The following is a 20,259-nucleotide window of genomic DNA, read 5'->3' on the forward strand; positions in this document are numbered from 1 at the left end:
TCCATGGAGTTAGGGGAAGGGAAGGAATGAGAGGAAAGAACAAGGATTTATCATATCCAGTGCAGGTCTTCATCCTGCCTCTACCACAGGGAAACTCTATGACCATAGCCAAGTCACCAAAGCTCTCAGATCCCCTTAACTTATCTGTAAAAAGGGAATGTTTCTGCTGTACTACTTTGCAAGATTGCTTGAGGTTCAAATGATGTGATTTCTGTAAAACATTGGATGAACTTTAAATTTCTGTCAAAATGCCAATTATTTTTATTTTGGTTTCTTTTTCTGGTCCATCTTCTGATTTTACCCATCTGGGAAACTTCCAGGCTATAGTCTCCCTTCATTGATGTATTGTCTTAGAATGTTCCCTGGTGCATAGAGAGATGAAGTCACTTATCCATGGTCATACACAGATATGTATGGAGCAAAGGTGGACCCTAAAGCCAAGCCTTTTGAAGTCCAAGGTCAGCCCTCTATCCACTGTGTCATACATTTCCCCCACATACATACATTTACTTCTCTTCTGGCTTGTTGAAGCAGTGGGTTAGACAACACTTCCCATGGTCATGTCTGTCAAAATGGCTAGCCATAAAGCATGCAGCACCACATTCATCAGAAGGGCATATTCATCTAAGGTGGCTAATCTTGATCTTCTCATCAATCTCATAGAATTTCAGAGCAGCAAGCTTACCTTTTCCCTTGAACTTGCTCTTTTTGGGAGTGGAGTAAGACTTCTTTTTCTTCTTGGCACCCCCTTGAAGACTCAGAATGAGATGAAGGGTAGACTCCTTCTGAATGTTGTACTCAGATAAAGTACGCCCATCTTCCAGTTGCTTGCAAGCAAAATAACAATCTTAGTGGATTGGGAGGGATGCCTTCCTTATCTTGAGTCTTGGACCTGACTTTTTCAATATTATTAGATGGTTTGACCTCACAGGTAATGGTCTTCCCTGTCAAAGATGTTACAAAATTATATGGCATTAGGTCCAACTGAGAAGACAGAAAAGACAGAAGAGACAGAGCAGGGAATGGGAAGCACAAAGGCTCTGCCATGAAGCACAAGTCATGAACTCTCTTTCTTACTGCTTTTGTACTGGTTTTTTTTATTGATCAGGACATACTTCATTAAGAAGTTGTAAATATGATCCCTGCGCAAATGTAAATAACATTTCCAGATGTTGAGTTTTCTTACACAGAGTGACAACTGGAGCCTTAGAACAATCACAATATTTTGGTTTGTTAAGATAAAGACTCATATTCTTTCTACTCTAACACCCTTACCTTTGAATTTCCTAAAAACATCACCTTCACTATTTCAAACATATATGCTCTCCTGGATTTGGATACTTCCTGCACTGAAGCACATCACACTCCATGTCTTTGTAGATAATCTTTATGAGTTGCTGTGCCCCTTTCCCCAACCCGAATTGACTATATTGTGACCAACCATTTTTTGATAAGCCTTTATGAATCGAGTTAAGCCGATCTTCTTATAGTAGACACACAAACTAATGCCAATCCCATGGCAGGAATCTTTTCAATCTCTTTAGTGCGGGGGGGGGGGGTCCCCAAACTACAGTCTTCGGGCCACATGTGGCCCCCTGAGGCCATTTATCTAGCCCTCATGGCATTTCCAGAAGAGGCACCTCTTTCATTGGTGGTCAGTGGGAGGAGCACTGTATGTGGCATTGCTCACATACTACTACTACTCCATAGGACTACTTCAGGTGACATAATCCCTTGTGTGGCTCCTTGTTCTGAGAGTAACTGAACAAGAACGAGGCGCTTAGCAAAGAATTATGTGGTGCACAATAGAAGATGTCAGCATGGTGAGCTGAGATATGGGGGAGGGGATTATACACTGTGTGTACTGCTGCCCAGTATAGTGGTGGCAATGATGAGCAGTGATGGGCAGTGAAGGTGTGACAGGCCCATTCCAACCAGCTCTGCAGCCTCCACTATCCCAGACAACGCTATACAGATTTGTTCATAGTTTTTTTTTATAGTCCAGCCCTCCAATGGTCTGAGGGATAGTGAACTGGCCCCCTGTGTAAAAAGTTTGGGGACCCCTGCTTTAAAGTCTGCCAGTGCTAGATCACACTCCAGCGGCAAAACTTTCCCAAATATGACAACATGTTCAACTCTGGGACACCCTTTATCATCAGAAACTTGTTGGTGGGGAGGCACTGTGTAAATATATTGAACTTGGGAAAGCTTTTGGCTAGAGAGCACACATTATTGGCAAACAGACTCTGTACTGTACACCTCATAAACATAAAGTAAGTAATAGCCTTTTGCAACATCAGAAAATTTTTTTTCTGTAGAGAAACCCTGTCAGTGTAATGACCAAAGGAAACTCCTCTCTTTTTTATTTTTCTTTAGTTATTTTTCAGTTGGGTCTGATTCTCTGTAACCCCATTTGGGGTTTTTTTGGTAAAGGTAATGGAATTGTTTGCCATTGCTTCTCTGGCTCATTTTATAGGTGAGGATACTGAGGCAAACAGAGCTAAGTGACTTACCCAGAGTCACACAGCAAATAAGTTTCTGAGGCCAGATTTGAACTCATGAAGATGAGTCTTCCTGATTCCAAGCCCAATTCTCTCTATTGTGCCATGAAGCTTATCTTCTCTATTTTGAGTATGAGTTGTTCCAAGACAGTAAGAGCTTAATAAGTGGCTTTTCATTCATTCATTCATTTCAGAAGTAAAACAGTTCTTGTCCTCAGGGAGTTAATATTTTATTGAAATGATAAAACATGTATCCAGGTAAAATGTAATTTAAGAAAGGAAAAGACATTAATGATTGGAAGACTCAGGAAAAGGCCTCCTGTGGAGGTGTCACCTTTCCTAACGATTCCCTTATTACCTGTCAGAGAGTTCATGATAGAAATTAATTGTAAAGATTAAATTATGGGGGGAAATTTCATTCATACTTGTCACTTGTTAAAAAATTGGAGTTTTAAGATGTCAGAGTTTACCTTGAACTATGGCAGTGTTTACTAGCTTGAGAGATAAATATGATCTCATATTCAAAACAAAGTGATACAAAATAATCAGTGAAATGAAGGCATAGGACATTGTTTCTTCTAAGATTCCTTTTAACTCTCTATAATTGATCCTATGAAAACCCTTATGAAGCTATAGGATGTCACTAAAGAAAAAGATATATGTGGTACAGTTAAAAGGTGACAAGATATTATATAGGAGTAGAATTTTTACATCAAATTCATGTTCAAAGTTTGCAGAAGAATGGGAAGGAGGCAACATCAATTATTTCATTAAATGTTGAAGAAGATGATATTTGTTTTGGGGACATCCGATTTCAAGGTAGATGAGAGCAGGAAAACTGGTGGCTCTCCTTGATCAATCCAAGAAGACATCTAAAAGGAGATGAGATTTTAGGAGCCAGAATTAATGTATGAAAAGAATTGGTTTAGTGAATAGGGAGTGGCAAGTAGAAGAGAGGTGAAGTGTCAAACAAGTCTAGTGGACTCTGATATGATATTTAATTGTTTAGGGGAAAACTATTTTAAACCAATTAAACTTCATGGCTATGCCAAAGCACAGAAATCTTCAGTTTGATACAGGGGAAGGAACTACAATATAGCTTTGAAAAAAAAACAATCATTTTTCCAACCAAGGAGAAAAATTTAACAATGTTTTTTGCAGCCTACTATGATGATCACAAACTTGGCCTAGGGCATTTCCTGGGGAATTAATGACCAGAGGGAATTAAGAGGCCTTTGGCTTTTCCTCAGGCCATCAGCTTTCCCAGCCAGTCATTAATCCCTAACAAATGTGCTGGGCCTCAATCATTAGAGCTTAATTGAGATGTCACAAAAAGGGTTAAATAAGTTTTGACTATTTTACCACATGAATACCAGTAGTGAAACGCATTTAGAATCCCTGTTTAAAAGACATGTAATTGCCTCAGATTCTTTATATTATCATAACTCTTCAAAATTGATTGGTTTTAGGTTTATGGAAAAATATGCAAATTTACAGAGAATATGACACACATTTCTCATTGTGGATATAAAAGTAGTTCACACAGAATTCATTTGATTGAGTTTGATTACTGAACAAAATCTAATTATTTTAGATACATGTTCAGGCTTTTCTGGTGATGCACACTGTAGAAGAAAAATATTTGGCATGTGTGATTGTTTTTTGTCAGTTTCAAAATTTGTTGTGTACATAATATTCTCTCAGGGTCCATTTTGTTTATGAATCACTTACAATGATGACTATTTTTTTTAAAAGGAGACCAAAAGAAACCAAGAAGATCAGGAACTCATCTAGAAAGAAGTAACCTCTGTGCACAAAGAAATTGTGCATACAGATAGACTTTTTGCAACTCTAATCTTAACTTTTGAAACTATATGCACATTTTGTTGGGCCTTCTAGTGTTTTGATAGGCATTTCTCAGTGGTTCAATAATCAAAAAATGTCATCCAGCTGTGTGGTCTTATTTTCTAGAGACATAAAGGTGACAAATAGGTCCTAAGAGGAATAAGAAAACAAAATAGGAAAATTTTGATAGATGATCAATATTTTTGGGAGGGGGTTAAATATAGTCAATAACAAACATTTTAAAAATACTTTAATGGTGTTATGATTAAAATTCTCTGGAGACTGCATCTTAATTCTTAATTATTTATTAAATAACAAAAAGCAGACTAGAAAAAGAAAAAAAAAACACCAGCTACATATGGTCAGCCATTCCCTTAGCAGCCTTCTCCCTGAGCCAGCTGCATACCAACTCTGAGCCAGATGTTGGTCATTCAGGGGCTTCCCTATCCAGCCCTGAGCCAGACCTCCTACACTGGCACTCTCCTAGTCTCCTCCCACTGAGCAAGCTTCACAGCCTCATCCTTGGTTCACTTGCTCTCCTAGCCATCTCCTCTGTCCATGGTACTGAGGCAAGAACTAGAGTATTTCCCATCACTACTGCAATTTATGCTCCTCCTGAGGTCCCTTTTCTGAGCGAGGACTCCAACTCCAGTCCAAGTAAGAGGTGGGTCTTCTGGATGCCAGGAGTCACCATGCAATCCTTAGAAGATATGCACTGTACCAGGACAGCATTTCCTAGCATCCACCCATCACCTCAGAGACATATGGTTCAGATGTTCAGAAGCAAGATCTTTTGCTTTTAAATCCAAAAGTTGTCTTGGGGTACCATAAAGGGATACAGGACAATGTCAAATTTCCACAATGGATTCTATTCCCAGTTCTGCCACTAATGAAGTATAAATTATTTATACTCTTTGTGAACCTTAAATTCCTCACTTGTGCTGATTGTAAGCATTGTTTTTGCCGCATAGTAGTTTGATCTAAGTGTATTTAACATTGGTCTCCTGATTTATTTCGTGGTATACCCATATTAGCAAAAGAAAAAAGAGCCTGCATTTTAAAAATAAGTTATTTGTAATTATACATATGTTCCACTGTACTAAAAGAGTCAGTAGATGGTTGGTTGTTACCCTTCATATTCAAAGAGGACTAAAATAACATCATTTTGTTGGGATCAATGTTCAGTGTTCCATGTGGACACTTGCCTTGTGTAAATTCTTCATATAATAGGTTTTTAAGCAACTGTAGGTTCGGCATTTGAATAACTTGGCCAACCCATTGAAGTTGTACTCTCTGAAGTAAATTCCGAATGCTTGGAAATTCAGCTCAAGAAAGGATTTGTGTCCAGTACCTTATCTTGCCAGGTAAGAGAGGCAGTATCAAATAGTGGATGAAGAGTAGACTTTGAAACTAAGAAGACCTGGATTCAAGTGCTGTTCCTCACACATGATAGCTGTGTGACTTTGGGCAAGTCACTTGACTGTCAGGAGATGAGAAGCATACTTTCCTATTCGTCCTAATACTCATGGTTAATAATTTCATTCATTAAACTTTTTTCATCTTTTAATGTGTTTTAAATAACATTTTGCTATTGTAGAAATTGTTCTTTTAGTTCTGTTTACTTCTCTATCAGGTAATAGAAGTCTTCCTAGTTTCACTGAATCCATTTCTTTTTTGTCATTTCTGACACAATAATATTCTGTTATATTTGTCTACCAAAATTTCTTCAGCCATTTCCAGTTTATAGACATTCCCCTAGTTTCTAGTTCTTTGCCACTAACAAAAGAGCTACTATGATCAGTATTATACATAGGGGTTCTTTTCCTCTTTAATTCCTTCAAAGGGATATAGACCAAGTAGTAGCATCATTGGATCAAAGGTAAGTATTTTTTCCTGACTTTTGGGCAATAATCCCAAATTACTTTCCAAAATGACTAAGTCAATTCACAGCTTCACCAATAGTACATTGGTGTACCTGTCACCATAAGCTCTTCAACATATTTCATTTTGGGGGGTATCATTTTGCCAGTTTTAAAGATTGGAAGTTAAATCTCACATTTATAAATGTACCTTTCTATTTATTAGTGATTTGTAGCATTTTAAAATGTAGTTATCAGTAACTTGTATTTCTTCCTTTGAAAAATATTGCTTATATCCTTTGACTAATTATTGGACAATGTCTCCTATTCCTCTAAATTTTATATAGCTAATATATACTTGGAACTTAGAGACTTTTCTAAGACATTCTTATTAAAATTTTTTTCCTTCTCAAGTTAACTTTTTAACTTCTAATTTTAACTGTACTAATCTTGTGTGGTAGAACCAAGAGAACATTATATAAAGTTACAGATTTAATATTTGAAGAATAACTTGTGAATGTTTACTGACAGAGACCAAGTTTGGGGCCTAAGAAATTAGGCAAAAGTCCAAATTTTGGAAATAATATTCCAGGTCTAAGGACAAAGATTTGAATGTGGATATCTCCCCTATCACAGTGGAGTAAATATCTTAAGAAGTGTCACAGCTGGCTGGAAAAACAATCTTGAGAAAGAATGTTTTTGTACCCATTTAACCATGAACTTGCTGAACACCATATATACTCCTGCTCTTGCTGCTCCTTCATTCTGTGTTTTTTCCCTTTATAAACCCTTCCCCTATTCAACAAACTTTGCTGGCAGTAGCTACCAGCTCTGTAGTCCTTCTGACCCCAAAAGATTCTAATTTGTCTGGTCTTTTATTTCTCACTCCTACCCCTAAGGGACCCTCGGCCCCTGGTCTGAGCCTTTTGGGTCTCCCTGCTTTAAGCTCTAACAGTTTACCTCCAGAGAAGGAACAGAAAAATGGACACATGAAGATATTATATATATATATATGTACATATATATATATATAAATATACACACACACATATCTGTTTGCCAGATGATGCCTTCTATGGTGTGGTGAGGGAGGGGCTGATATACCTGGAAAAATTCTATTAAAATTTTAAAAGTCTAGACAATCAACAAAATGATAAATTAAATTTGATTTCTATCTTTTGCCAATTTCTGGGGTTTAAATACTCACACTTAAAATTTAATAATTTTCTAGGAGAGCTGCTTATAGCATACCATGGGGTCATGGTCTCCTTGAGTCAGACCCTGGTACCTCAGGGGTGTCTAGCTCCTACTTTGAAGATTACTGAATATCTGATAGTTCCAAGCTTTAAATTCCACAAAATGATAGACAAGAACTCACAAAAAAGAGCAAGATTAGATATGATTGATCCTAAAAGCAAAGACAAATAGCATGATTTCTAAGCAATTGCTTTAAAAATGACAGATGAGAATCTGAGAAGTCTTATTTCATATAACTTAGGATTTGTTAGGTCAAAGGTAGGCTGACATCATTTGTAGGAAAGTTCCCCATAATTCTGTACAGTATATATGTTTTTAAGCTATAGCATGGACTAGGTACCATTACTTGAAGAATTCAAGGCAATAATAATGGGAGGAAATTTGTATAACCTTTTATAACATGCCTGTTGAAATTTTAAGGTGATTTCTTAGGGAATTCAAAGTCATGTTTTGAAAGACAAAGACAAACTTGAGAAAAAAAAAGATAGATAATATGGTCTGACCTTGTTTTTTTTTTTAATTTTTCAGTTGTTTCTGTAGGTCTGACTTTTCATGACCTTATTTGGAGTTTTCTTGACAAGGATACTGGAATGGTTTGTCATTTCCTTCTCCAGCTAATTTTATAGGTTAGGAAACTGAAACAAATAGGATTAATGACTTGTTCAGGATCACACAGTTAGTAAATATTTGAGATCTGACTTGAACTTGTGAAGAGGAATCTTCTTGAATTAAATTCTGGTACTCTGTCCATTGTGCCACCATTGTGCAGTTGCCCTTCTGACCTTATACAGAGAACATCATTATGACCAATGGATCATAATTCTGAGTAATGCTATAAACTTCCAAACTAGCTAATGCTGATATATCCCTTTTCCTCCCTAAATCACTTCTGGAAATTTGGGGATTTGCTATGAAATTATTTATTTTTGGAAAATGAAGACTTTATTTACCACAAAGCAAATTTCAAGTTTAGAAAATGGCTACTTTTCAAGCTGCTGGTTCTTCAAGTCTCGTTGACCACAGTACCCTTAACTGTAAGCATTCCAGACAATTTTCTTTTGAATAAAACAATTTACATTCAGCCTGACAAGTCATATGCTAAAATATAATCTTGATGCAAATGAAAAGTGACGAGGTATAATCTGGAAAAACGAAGTTTATAATGGAAACAGCAACTGAACCTTAGCTACAGTATTATAAGCCCAATGTTAACTTTTCTCAAGGGGAGAAAATGGTCAATGAGAGTAAAAAGAAGACCAAAATGGGCTTCCCATCTGAAATGATTACAGTAGCACCTTTAATCCTAGGACTAGCCATTGTGATGATCATATGAGAGAATATTTGTAAACAGCTTGGAACATAGAAGGTACTTAATAAATTCTCATTCTATTCTTCCTGATATTTTTTATATTATGAAATAAGATTGACCATCTTACTCTTAATTCTCTGGATATTTGCACTCCATCAGTGCTCTTTAACTCATCCATTCCTTCCCATTCTGTGTGGCTTTGTTCATGTTCTTCAATTGATGCTCCATAAAAGATTCACCCATTATAGTAGTGGTCTGTCTATATGTCTTTTTTACCCTTCATGGGTAGCAGAAGCGGCATTAAGAAATATAATAATAAATAATAACAGATAATAACAAATTCTCATTTGCCTTTGTCACATGCAAGATCTATCTCAATTTCTGAAAACACATCTTCTTGATGATAGCTTCTACTCCATATAGCTTGTATCTTGGTCAAGGTTGTAAATAGATTTCAGTCTACTGAATAATAATTGAAATAATATCTAACATTAGTATATTGCTTCAAGTTCTGCAAAACATTATCTAATTTGATCCTAGTTTTTTTGAAGGCAGAGAATATTTTTCCCTTTTTGTATCTAAAGTTTTATCACATAGTATACTATTAGCAAATGCTTATTAACTTCACTTACTTGGATTTAAATTTTCTATAACTTTTATTCTTTGAAGATTATGATAGTCTAAGGCTTGCAACTATATAGTTTTGGATAAGTGGCAGGAGTTTCTGTGAAATATTTCTTTGTGCAAAAGTACAGGTTGGGACTGTTAAAATGCAGTGAGATATCCTTAATATAATTTAGTTCTCTCTCTTTCTCCTATTCATTTCTTTCTGTAACTCATTATATCAACTCATTCTTACTTAGAGTTAATACTGTTACCTCACTAATTTGACAACTCCGACGTCCATCTCTTCCCATATATCTGAGTGTGTGTGCATGTGTGTTTATACATAAAGCAATTGCTTTCATTTGTTAGACCCCCCAAATTAGTAAGCATTTGTTCTATAATGGATTCGAGTGCTAGGTAACTAAAATCCAAATATGTCAAATTAACAAAGAATTTATTGGTTCTTAGAATCTGTTATTTATGCCTCACTTTATTATGGTTCTCATTCTCACTAATGAAAATTCTTGGAATCCTACTACTTTTGTTAGGGTCCGGGATTTTGCCCACCACCAAGGAAGACCAAAAGACAATGCAATTAGCAGGAGGGCCATTTATTGAACTGATGTGCACCAGCAGCACACACCAGAGGAGCTCCCCCATAGAGTTCCAATTGTAGTCTGGGGATGCTGGGATATATATTCCCTCCAGCATGCATGCCCCACTCCCCAGTCCCTGTCTGGTACACACCCTCCTTGGAATGTTTGCCAGCATTTATGGTCCCTAAGCTCTTATCTGGGACCTACTGCTATTGGGACCTTTGACATATTAACTTCCAAGGTCCGGCAGTTTCTGCTCAGGCCCCTAAGTTATCTGGGACCTACTGCTGGGATCTTTGACATAACTTCCAAGGCCCGGCAGTTTTCCTGCTCCCTCACTTTCTTTACCTTTCTGTGACATCAATGGAAAGTTAATCATTATTAAGAATAGGATTATCAGTGGAAGATGATCCAAATCAATGTATAAGAAAATTACATATGGATATCACCATCTTAATTAGTCTTTGACCAAAACAATGACTAAGAATAGAAAGAAAAACATAGGTAGATTTTTATTTGGACAAATATCCAAAATGTGACCAGTGGCTAACCTGTTCACACCCACAGTGATGTATTATACCACTCATATTTATGGAGATAGAACAATGGCACCTACCTGGGAGACAATTGTTTTTGTTTTCATGGGATTAATGAAAGCTTCAAAGTGCTCTGGTTCTTTGATTTTTTTAAAAAAAAATGGTTATTTGCTCTTGGCATAGAGATAATTTTTTTTTCCTGTGGGCTTCACAAGATGCTTAGTGCTAAGCACTAGTCATGAAAAATCATAGTCATAGAATTAAGCAGAACCAGAAAGTGCAGTTTTGTATCTGTGGTAAGAAGGATAAAATCCATTTGGGGCATATAGCTTGAAGTGTGCTCTCAAATAACCTTTTAAGAATGAATTAAGTTGTTGGGGAGAAGAGAGGAGAGGAGGAGAGAGAGGAAGAGACTCAGGAAAATGCCCCATAGGAGCCTGAGACTTGGAACACAGAGGCCATTTCATTGTAAGGCAACCCATAGTGGAGAGCAGGATAGAATTAGTCTAGGGAAGGAGATGACCTAGCCTAGGGTACACCTGTGAAGGGAACTGAGTATAAGGATGTCATTTTCTACTGAAACTAGTTATTCTTGCTGACTGGGTTGCTTAGCTAAGTTGTTTCCATACTGTTGAAGAACTGAAAAAAGCTATCTTTAAATTTAAATTTCAGGGGCAAAACCCAGGGTTGCCTGCCCTAGTTTATAGTTCTGGAAATTAGTATGAGAATTGCCTTTTTAAGACTGTGTCTGCTCTTGGCTGAAACAGCTGGTTGAAAAGTGAAAAATTTAGATAATCAACTGGTCATTTACATGTTATTTACATAACACCAAACAATTGGTTTGATGGATATTTTCCCCTGATGAATTAATCAAGGAACTGGGACTGAATGAAATATCAGTTTGGTTCAGAGAATCCTGATATAGTTTTGTTTCAGTTAAATAATCAAGAGGCAGTGTGGTAGGAGAAAATATTGTCTTTGGACTCATCAGAGACTTGTGTTTGAATCCTACCTTTGCCATTTCACAGGTAACATAGAAAAATCACAGTCTGAATTTCCTTTCTCTTCTTTGTATAATGGAGATAACAATAACTCCAGTATTTAACTCATAGGGTTGTTATGAGGATCAGATGAGATAATGTTTGAAAAGTGAAGTATAAAGGTCAATTATAAGATTTAGAAAATGTATAGTTTGAGGACCAGTTTGAACCAGTGTTCATGGAATTTTGCTTGCCTTAATTTTGTAGTATTTGAATAGACTTTAATTATTTTTTATTTTATATCACTTAACTTCTTCCTATATCAAGTACTTCCTTCTCCCAGAGAGTAAATTTTATGACAATGATTTTTTTAGGATAAAGAGAAAATAATCAGGAAAATAAGTCAACACATCATCTGATGGCTTATGCAATATTCCTCTCTTGTAAGGTCTTTTCATTTTTCCTCTTTAGGGCCAAGCTTGGCCAAAATAATTTTGCAAAATTTAATGTTAATTTAATTGTTTTGTGGTTGTTATATTTTCTATTCGTATTGTAATAATTATATATATATATTGTTTTCCTAGCTTGACTTCCTTCTCTTTGTGTCAGATCATACAAATATTTTCATTAATGGAAAATAATTTCCATCATGTTTGTCATTTTTACAGCACATGAATCACACTTGTTTATCCTATAATTGATAGTCTATTTTCAGTATATGTGTATTTATTCATGTATATGTATATATACACATACAAAATATGTGTGTATATATGTATTTACAATATAAATGTTTTGGTATATGTGGAATATTTCTTTGTATCAGTGACTTTCTTAGGGTATATGTCTAATATTGAACTTTCTAGATCAAGTGATATGGACCTTTGCATTTATTTACATAACTCTAAATTGCTTTTTAGAAGCATTGTATTAAATCATTGCTCCACTAACAATGTATTAGTATTCCTATCTTTCAACACATCTCTATCTCATTCTCATCTTTTGCTATCTTTGCCAATTTTCTGGGCATGAGGTGAAACTTCAGGGTAGTTTTGCTTTGCATTTCTTTTATTAGTAATCTGGAACATTCTGTCATATTGTTATTAATAGTTTGCAATTCTTTTGAGAATTATTTTTCAAATATCTTTTGACCATTTATCTATTGGGGAATGACTTTTGGTCATATATTTCTATTAGTTGTCTATCTATATTTAATATGAAATCCTCATTTCAAAAATGACACTAAGACTTTTCCCAGTTTCTTACTATATATCTTTTCATAGATGCATTCATTTTGTATGAACATTTAACATTTCACATAACCAAATTATCTATTTTATATTTTATGATTGATTGTAATACTTGTTTAGTTAAGAATGAATCTATCATAGCTGAAAGGCATGTGATCTGCTTTTGTAGTATAATTTTTATAATAGAAGATGTGTCAATTTAAAATTTATTTTAAAATATTTTGTAAAATGCTGGTCTAATCCTACTTTCTGCCAGACTACTTTCCTTTTATCTGAGTAGTTATCAAACAGGAATTTATTATTTGAGGATTTATATTTATTGAGGACTGCTTTATTGAATTATATTATTATTCTCATCTTCCTTTCTCTAGTCTGTTCCATTGAACTTAAAAATTTTTTTTATCATTATAAAAATGGTTTTTATGATTGCTGCTTCATAATATAACTCAATATATGGCAGTGTTATTACCCTTTTCACCAACCCCATCTCCCATTTTTTCCCTTGATATTTAGTTCTCCAAATGAATTTTGTTGTTATTTTTCTGGCCTTATAACACACACCTTGACTAGTGTGTAAAAAAAATCTAAAAATTAGCTGTGGCAATATTATAATTTTATAGATTAGCATAGTTTAGCTGTGATCCCTGGAATGTTCAACCATTTAAATTATTTATTTCTTAAAGGAGCAGATATTGACTGAGTTATGATAAGTTTATTCCCAAAGACTTTAATACATTTTTTTAGTACTTTATATGAGACTTTCCTTATAATTATCAACTCCAGGATTTTGTAATCGTGAATAAATGCTGTTGATTTTTGCAAAGTTTTTTTTTGTATATACCAGTTTTGCTAAAACTACTAATTGTACTAATCATCTTCATTAGTTTTTTTGCTGATTTCTTTGGAACTTTTAAATAAAACATCAGGGAACTGACATGTAGGGGTAGCTTTATCTTCTCTTTGCTTAATTTTTATGCCTTTAAAATAATGGTGCTAGCATTTTCAGATCCATTTAAATACTAGGAGAGAAAAAATTCCTTCCTTTATTCCAGTATCTATTGGGAAAGTTTTTAATGTTTCCTCATTCAATGTAATGCTTGCTTTGGATTTTGATAAGATACTTTCTATCATATGATCCCACTATACCTATAATTTATAAGTTTTTACTATATCTGATACACACTGTAAAGGGCTTTTTCTACATCTCCTATAATAATTTGGTTTGGGATATGATGGTTTTTAACATAATTATGTTCTTTGTTTTCCTAATATTTAACCATCCTTTCATCTTTGGTTTAAATCCAATAAATTGCTGCAGCACTTCCTCAAGATTTTATTTAAAGTTATAAAATTAATATTCATTAATGTGATATTATAATTTTGGTCTATTATTTTTTTGTTCTTTATCTTTCATTAGCTTAGGTAGCAGAAATATATTTGTCTCATAACAGGAATTTAGTAGAGTACTTTCATTCTTAATTTTTTGGGGAACAATTTATGTAATAGAGTGCTTTTAAAGTTTGATGGAATTATCTTGTGAATCCATCTCAGGAATATTTTTTTCCTGGGTTGAACATTGGTCTATTTCCTTTACAGAGACTGAATTATGTAAGATCTCTCTTTGATTTTCTATTAGTATGAATATTTTATATTTTTGAGGGTAATCTATTTCCTTTGTGTTCTTATTTTTGTTAGCCTATAACAATGCATTATAAATTCCAATAATTCTTTTTATTGCTTCTTATTTTGTGATTTATCCATCTTTTTTGCTATTTACTTATATATTTATAATTTTATTTTATATAAAATATTTATTATTTATTGATTTTTCTACCCTTTAGCTTTTATTTTTAAAGAGCATTTATTTTTGTTTATTCTTTTCTATAATCCTTTTGTTTTCTAATTTCAATATGTTCTCTTTGTTTATTTTGGGTTTACTTATTTGTTGAATTTTTAATTTTTAAAATGCATATTTAGATTTTAATCCTATTTTTCTAGTTAATGTACACTTTGCTCATCTGTCCTATAGTCTTTTGAATTCTAGTTTATCTATTTCTTTATAAATATTTAAAATTAGATTTTATTTTTAAAAGATGAATTTATTTTTCTTTTCCTCTCACATCCATCCCCTGAAAAACTGAAAACAAAACTTCATAGCAATAAAATGCAGGGCACTTTATGTTTGTGTGTATATTTATATACACACACATATATATATTGCATATATATTAAACAAAATATATTTCTATATGGACATATATACATACATACATATTTGTACAAATAGAAAGAGAAAGAGGAGAGAAACAAAGACAGAGAGAAACCAAAGAAATTCCCACATTAACTATGCCTTTCAGGAGATGGGTAGCATTCTTTATCATTAATGCCTTGGAATAATGGCCAATTATCATGTTAATCAGAGTTCTTAAGTTTTCAAAGTTGATAATTTTTTACAATATTCTTATAGTATAAATTATTCTCTTGTTTTTGCAGTTTTTGTTTAGCCATCAGTTCATATAAATCTTCCCAAATTTCTCTGAAAGTGTCCCTTTTGTTTTATCTTACCTCAGAACAATAATCCATTGCATTCATATTCCTTAATTTGCTGAGCCATTTCTCAACTGGTGGACATCCCTCTGGTTCTTTGACACTACAAAAATGGCTGCTATAAATATTTTTGTCCTTTATAGGTTCTTTTCTGCTTTCTTTGATCTTCTTGGGGAATGAGCCTAAATGACATTGATAGGGTTTTTCTTTAATCTTTTAGATTTCCTCTTTGGTGCTTACTTAGGATAAGTTACTTTTCTAATTTTTAAAGCATATGTTCAGTTTATTGGTGTTTTTTCCTATATTCATACATATGCACATAAACATATATCTTTATACTATATTAATATGAAGGATCTATTTTTTCTTGAGCACCATTTTAACTGCATATTATGTTGTCTTTAGTTTTTCTTTACTTTGAAAATATTTGGTGCTTATTATTCTAACTGCTTTATATGTGAATGGGTACAGGAAAGTATACTTTAAACTGTGTAAAAAATGGCAGAAGTTCTGGAAATAACTCCTGGTTGCAGGATGTCAATATCTCTGTATTTACCACTAGGTAACTGTGTTAATGTCTCTTCATTATCCATTGGCAATGATTAACATACATATACTTCTAGATTTCTGGAATAATGGCTTAGGAAATAGTAACAATTAAAAATAAGGTTCAATTAAATTTAATCCTGACTTTATCAAATTTGCATAATATTCTCATTTTTAATTACATTTTCATTTGTCCATGTTTTGCAACTAATTGAATAGGTGGTTTAAATTGGCATCTTATAGAAATAAAAATATTTTGTTTCTTAATTTCTTCTTGTTGTTTGAAAGGATATTTCTAAGAACATTTTTGATGGGTTATATTCCTTATCATTGGTACATGCAAAGTTTTAAGAGTGTGTGTGATTTTAAATGGCACTACCCTGGAAAGTTGTGTGCGTCTTTTTTTTTTTTTAACTTGGTTTCAGATCAGCAGAAGAAGCAGATGTTTGGTTTTAGTGATTCTTGAAAAAAAATAATTCTCACTTTAAAGTGTTTTTCTTTTTTTTTTTAAGAAAAGCTGAAGCAAAGTCAGAAATTTAACCCTTTCACTATACTGACACTTCTTAACTCTATTTTGTTTTTGAATGATTTACTTCTTGAAATCTACTGCTTTATATAATTTTATAATTTTCTCATTAGAGCATAAAGATTTTTCTCAAAAAGTTGTTTTTGTGTGGTATATATAACTGGATTAAGAGTCAGAAATAGTATATTTCCTGATTTATTTACTAACAAATTAAAATATTAATAATACTAAAGCTCTGGTTTTGAACACTTTGTTTCTTTGGGTCTCATTTACCTCCTTTATAAAATGACTGAGTAAAGATCTGGGTTCAAATCCTGATTGATGCATACTAACTGTGGGGACACAGACAAGTCCCTTAATCTCTTAGTGCTCCAGGGATCTCTGTAAAAATGTAAACTGTGGATGAGTTACTTATCTGCGTTGGTATTGGTAGTTTCCATAAGGTGAATTCCTTATGATGATGAATTTTTAAAATCTCATGATTTATTCAAGGTTAATCCAAACCATTTATTAAAGGGTAAATTACATTTTCATATATAAGCACTTAGCAGTTTATTATGGAAACATTTTAGAAGAGAAAATGGTAAAATGGTCAACTTAAATAAGTGAATTTCCAAATTAAAAACACATTTACACTAAATTTGTGTCATTAGTAACATGAAAGATCTTATTCCTAACTAAATTTTATTTTCTTTCTAGAGATCCAAATAGATTCTTAGATTAATAACACTAGTTTTTATTGAATTTAAAAATAAACCCCTCAATAATGCCATAAAATTCTTCCCTGATTTCTCTGAAACCATCCATACCTTTCCTTATTTCTTGTGACAATTCAGTATTCATTACATTAATATACAAGAGTTTGTTCAATCATTTCTTAATTGACAACCTTTTGAATAATTTTTTTTTGCTACCACTAAATGTTGCTCTGAATATTTTGTAAATATAGGTCCTTTCTATATTTTCCTATTTCTCTTTGGGGCTATATTTATAGTAGTGATACTGCTATATCCAACGCTATACATAGTTAAGTGCCTTTTGGGGTGTAGTTTCATTGTTTTCCAGAATGAATGGTTCAATTCACAGCTCCACTGGAAGTGAATTAGTTTGCCTCTCTCACAATCAGCAATTATCAATTTCCTTTTGTATCGTTTTTGCCATTTTGAGGGGTATGAGGTGGAGCCTCAGAGTGTTTTAATTTTTCATCTTCCTTCTTTGAAGGATCTGGAACATTTTTCATATTTTTTACTTCTTGCTAACATGCAATTCTCCTTTTTAGAACTGCCTGTTCCGATCCTTTGAATATTTATCTATTAGGAAATGATTCATCTTCTTATATCTTTAAATTGATTCCATAGATATCTTGAATATTGAGCCATTATCAAAGAAAGTAGTTGCAACTAATATTTTCCCTTCTAATTTTAAATATACTGTTTTTGTTTTGCAGACACTTTCACTTTACATAATCAAAATTGAGTTTTTTTCTTCTGTGATTCACTCAATAATTTGTTTGAATATCGACCTTTCCTGTCTTTACATTTATAAGAACATCCAAGCTTTCAACACGCACAGAAAAAAGATAGGAAAATTCATTGGTATGACTATGGCAAAAGTATTTTATCATCAAACGAATATGTTAATCACGATCATTGTAACAGTGAAACTCATCTTATAACACAGTAGTTAAAGTTTCTGGCTAAGAAATGTATCAGATAAATTCCATTGTAACCTAAGACTTCTTCATAGTGCCAAGTTTTCCCCTTATTCATTCCCTAAATGGAGAGAAAGTTGAACTGAAAAGAAATCATCTTAGTGTTATTTCTGCATCTTTCTGTAGTTATTTCTGCAGAAATTTCTCAGATAAAATTTTTTTGCCCTTGGATTTTAAAAATTAAAGAGTTGAATAGAGATATCCCTGAGGCTCCTCCCTAGGTGAAATGTCTCTAATATGTATGATACTGGATGCAAATAGAATGATTATGCCTGATCTTTGGTAGGATATCTTCTCTTTCTCTGTTAGACCTATTAAAGACCGCTTACATATTAATCTTTCTACCGTTGGTTGTCTTTTGAAGTATGCTTGTAACTTCTTTATTCCCCCCTTTAGTTTGTTTTTAAAAATAAAACCATACCCTGAGTGACAGCAGAGGGCATCCAGTATATCAATTAATAAGTATTTGTACTTAATCAATTATGTCCCAAACTAATGAAATCTCCAATTAAGTATAAATCAGATTTTTATATCTACCTATACTCTTTCAGATAGTGAGACCAAAGTTATTAACATGAGGGAGTATCTCTCTCTTTCTCTCTCTTTTACATACACACATACACACACACAGACACACACACCACATATAAATTCTTGATTCTCAAGCAGAGACATGATTAGGAGAAATGCAAAATAAAAAACCCTCTAAGAAAAATTCGCACATCAGTATTCCATGAGATCTGCAGTGGTGGCAATATTTCCTTTGCTCCTGCTTAGTAACAAATGTAATAAATAACATATAAAAGGCCACAATGAGAAGTTAATAGTTTTAAAAATTCTTTATAACTAGAAATTTTCTATTAATTAGAACAAATAAAATCCTACTTATAGGGAGTTTAATGAATTAAGGGCTATACCTGAGCTAGCAAGATCTGAATTTAAATCCAGTCTCAGACTCTTCAATCAAAAATAAGCTAATAAATGTGAATTAGGTTATGTTCCAGGCACTGTGCTTAATACTAGGGATATAAATGGGAAAAAAAAAAGAAAGACAGTACTAGCCTTCAAGGAGCTTACAATCTAATATGGGAAGACAACACACAAAAGAAAACTGAAAAAGGGTTGAGAGGAGACACCAGGGCTGAGGGCATAGTGGAGCAGCCAAAAAAGTCCAAAATGAATGCAGCTGGAAGAGGAAATGCCAGTCTTGTTTCCTTCTTTAAGTGAAGGAATTTATAGCTCTACCCTCCAATCAAAGGGGCAGATGATATTGATGAGGTATGAGGAAAAAGATTAATTGGATCTTGCAAGATGATGAAATTTCCCAATGATAAATTTATTGGGGGCTAGGTTGAAAGGCCAAAAACCCCCTAACTTACCATGTAAAAAACCATTTAATCTTTGCCTACCTTTGTTTCCTCAACTATAAAATAGGTATTATAATAACACTTACCTCCCAAAGTTGTTGTAAGAATAAAATAGGCTATTTGGAAGGAACTTTGAAAGATTTAAAATACTACATAAATGCTATTATTGTTGTTGTTATTATTACTCTTCTTTTTGGTCCATTTTGGAGCCTGGACCTCGTCTTGTCTATACCCTCTCATTAAATTATCATAATGAGAACTATTCACCTTGCTGAGGATGCTCCTTTTGGAAACCCAGAACTTTTTACTATCAGAAACAAACCCCTCTTCTTAGTAGACACAACATTGACATTCCTTGAGTTAAGAGACTTAAAAAATGACTATCCACATAACAGGCACATAATAAATGCTTGTTCATTGATTGGTTGATTGACTGTAAGTATATCAACAGTACCAGTAGAAGTAACATTACTATGTACCTCTACTGCCCAATTGTTCTGTTTTCTTCTTAACTCTGCACTTTGGCTCAATCTTCAATTGAAATAGCTCTCTCCAAACTTATTAATAAAAATCACCAATTTTAGTGGTTATTTCTGTATCCTTGTCCTTCTTACCTTTTTGCAGTCTTTGATAATGCAGTCTATCCTCTTAGATATTGTCATCTCTGTGTATTTGTGACACGATTCTCTCTTGGTTCTCTTCCTACCCTGCTTTTCTATGTCTACTCATTCTCCCCTGCTGAATCTTCATCTAGGTCACACTTGCTATTGATGAGTGTCCCTCAAGGCTTTGTTTTCTTTTTCTTCCTCTTTTATTTTGCTTT

At 33.6% G+C, this 20,259-nt stretch overlaps 1 pseudogene; it reads right to left on the reverse strand.

Annotated features, from left to right (window-relative positions):
- Positions 1-289: 289 nt before the first annotated feature.
- Positions 290-20,259, reverse strand: part of LOC100021173 (ubiquitin-40S ribosomal protein S27a-like) — a 47,864-nt pseudogene continuing 27,894 nt past the window's right edge.

The sequence above is a fragment of the Monodelphis domestica genome, chromosome 4 (genome assembly GCF_027887165.1).
Source record: "Monodelphis domestica isolate mMonDom1 chromosome 4, mMonDom1.pri, whole genome shotgun sequence".
NCBI lineage: Eukaryota > Metazoa > Chordata > Mammalia > Didelphimorphia > Didelphidae > Monodelphis > Monodelphis domestica.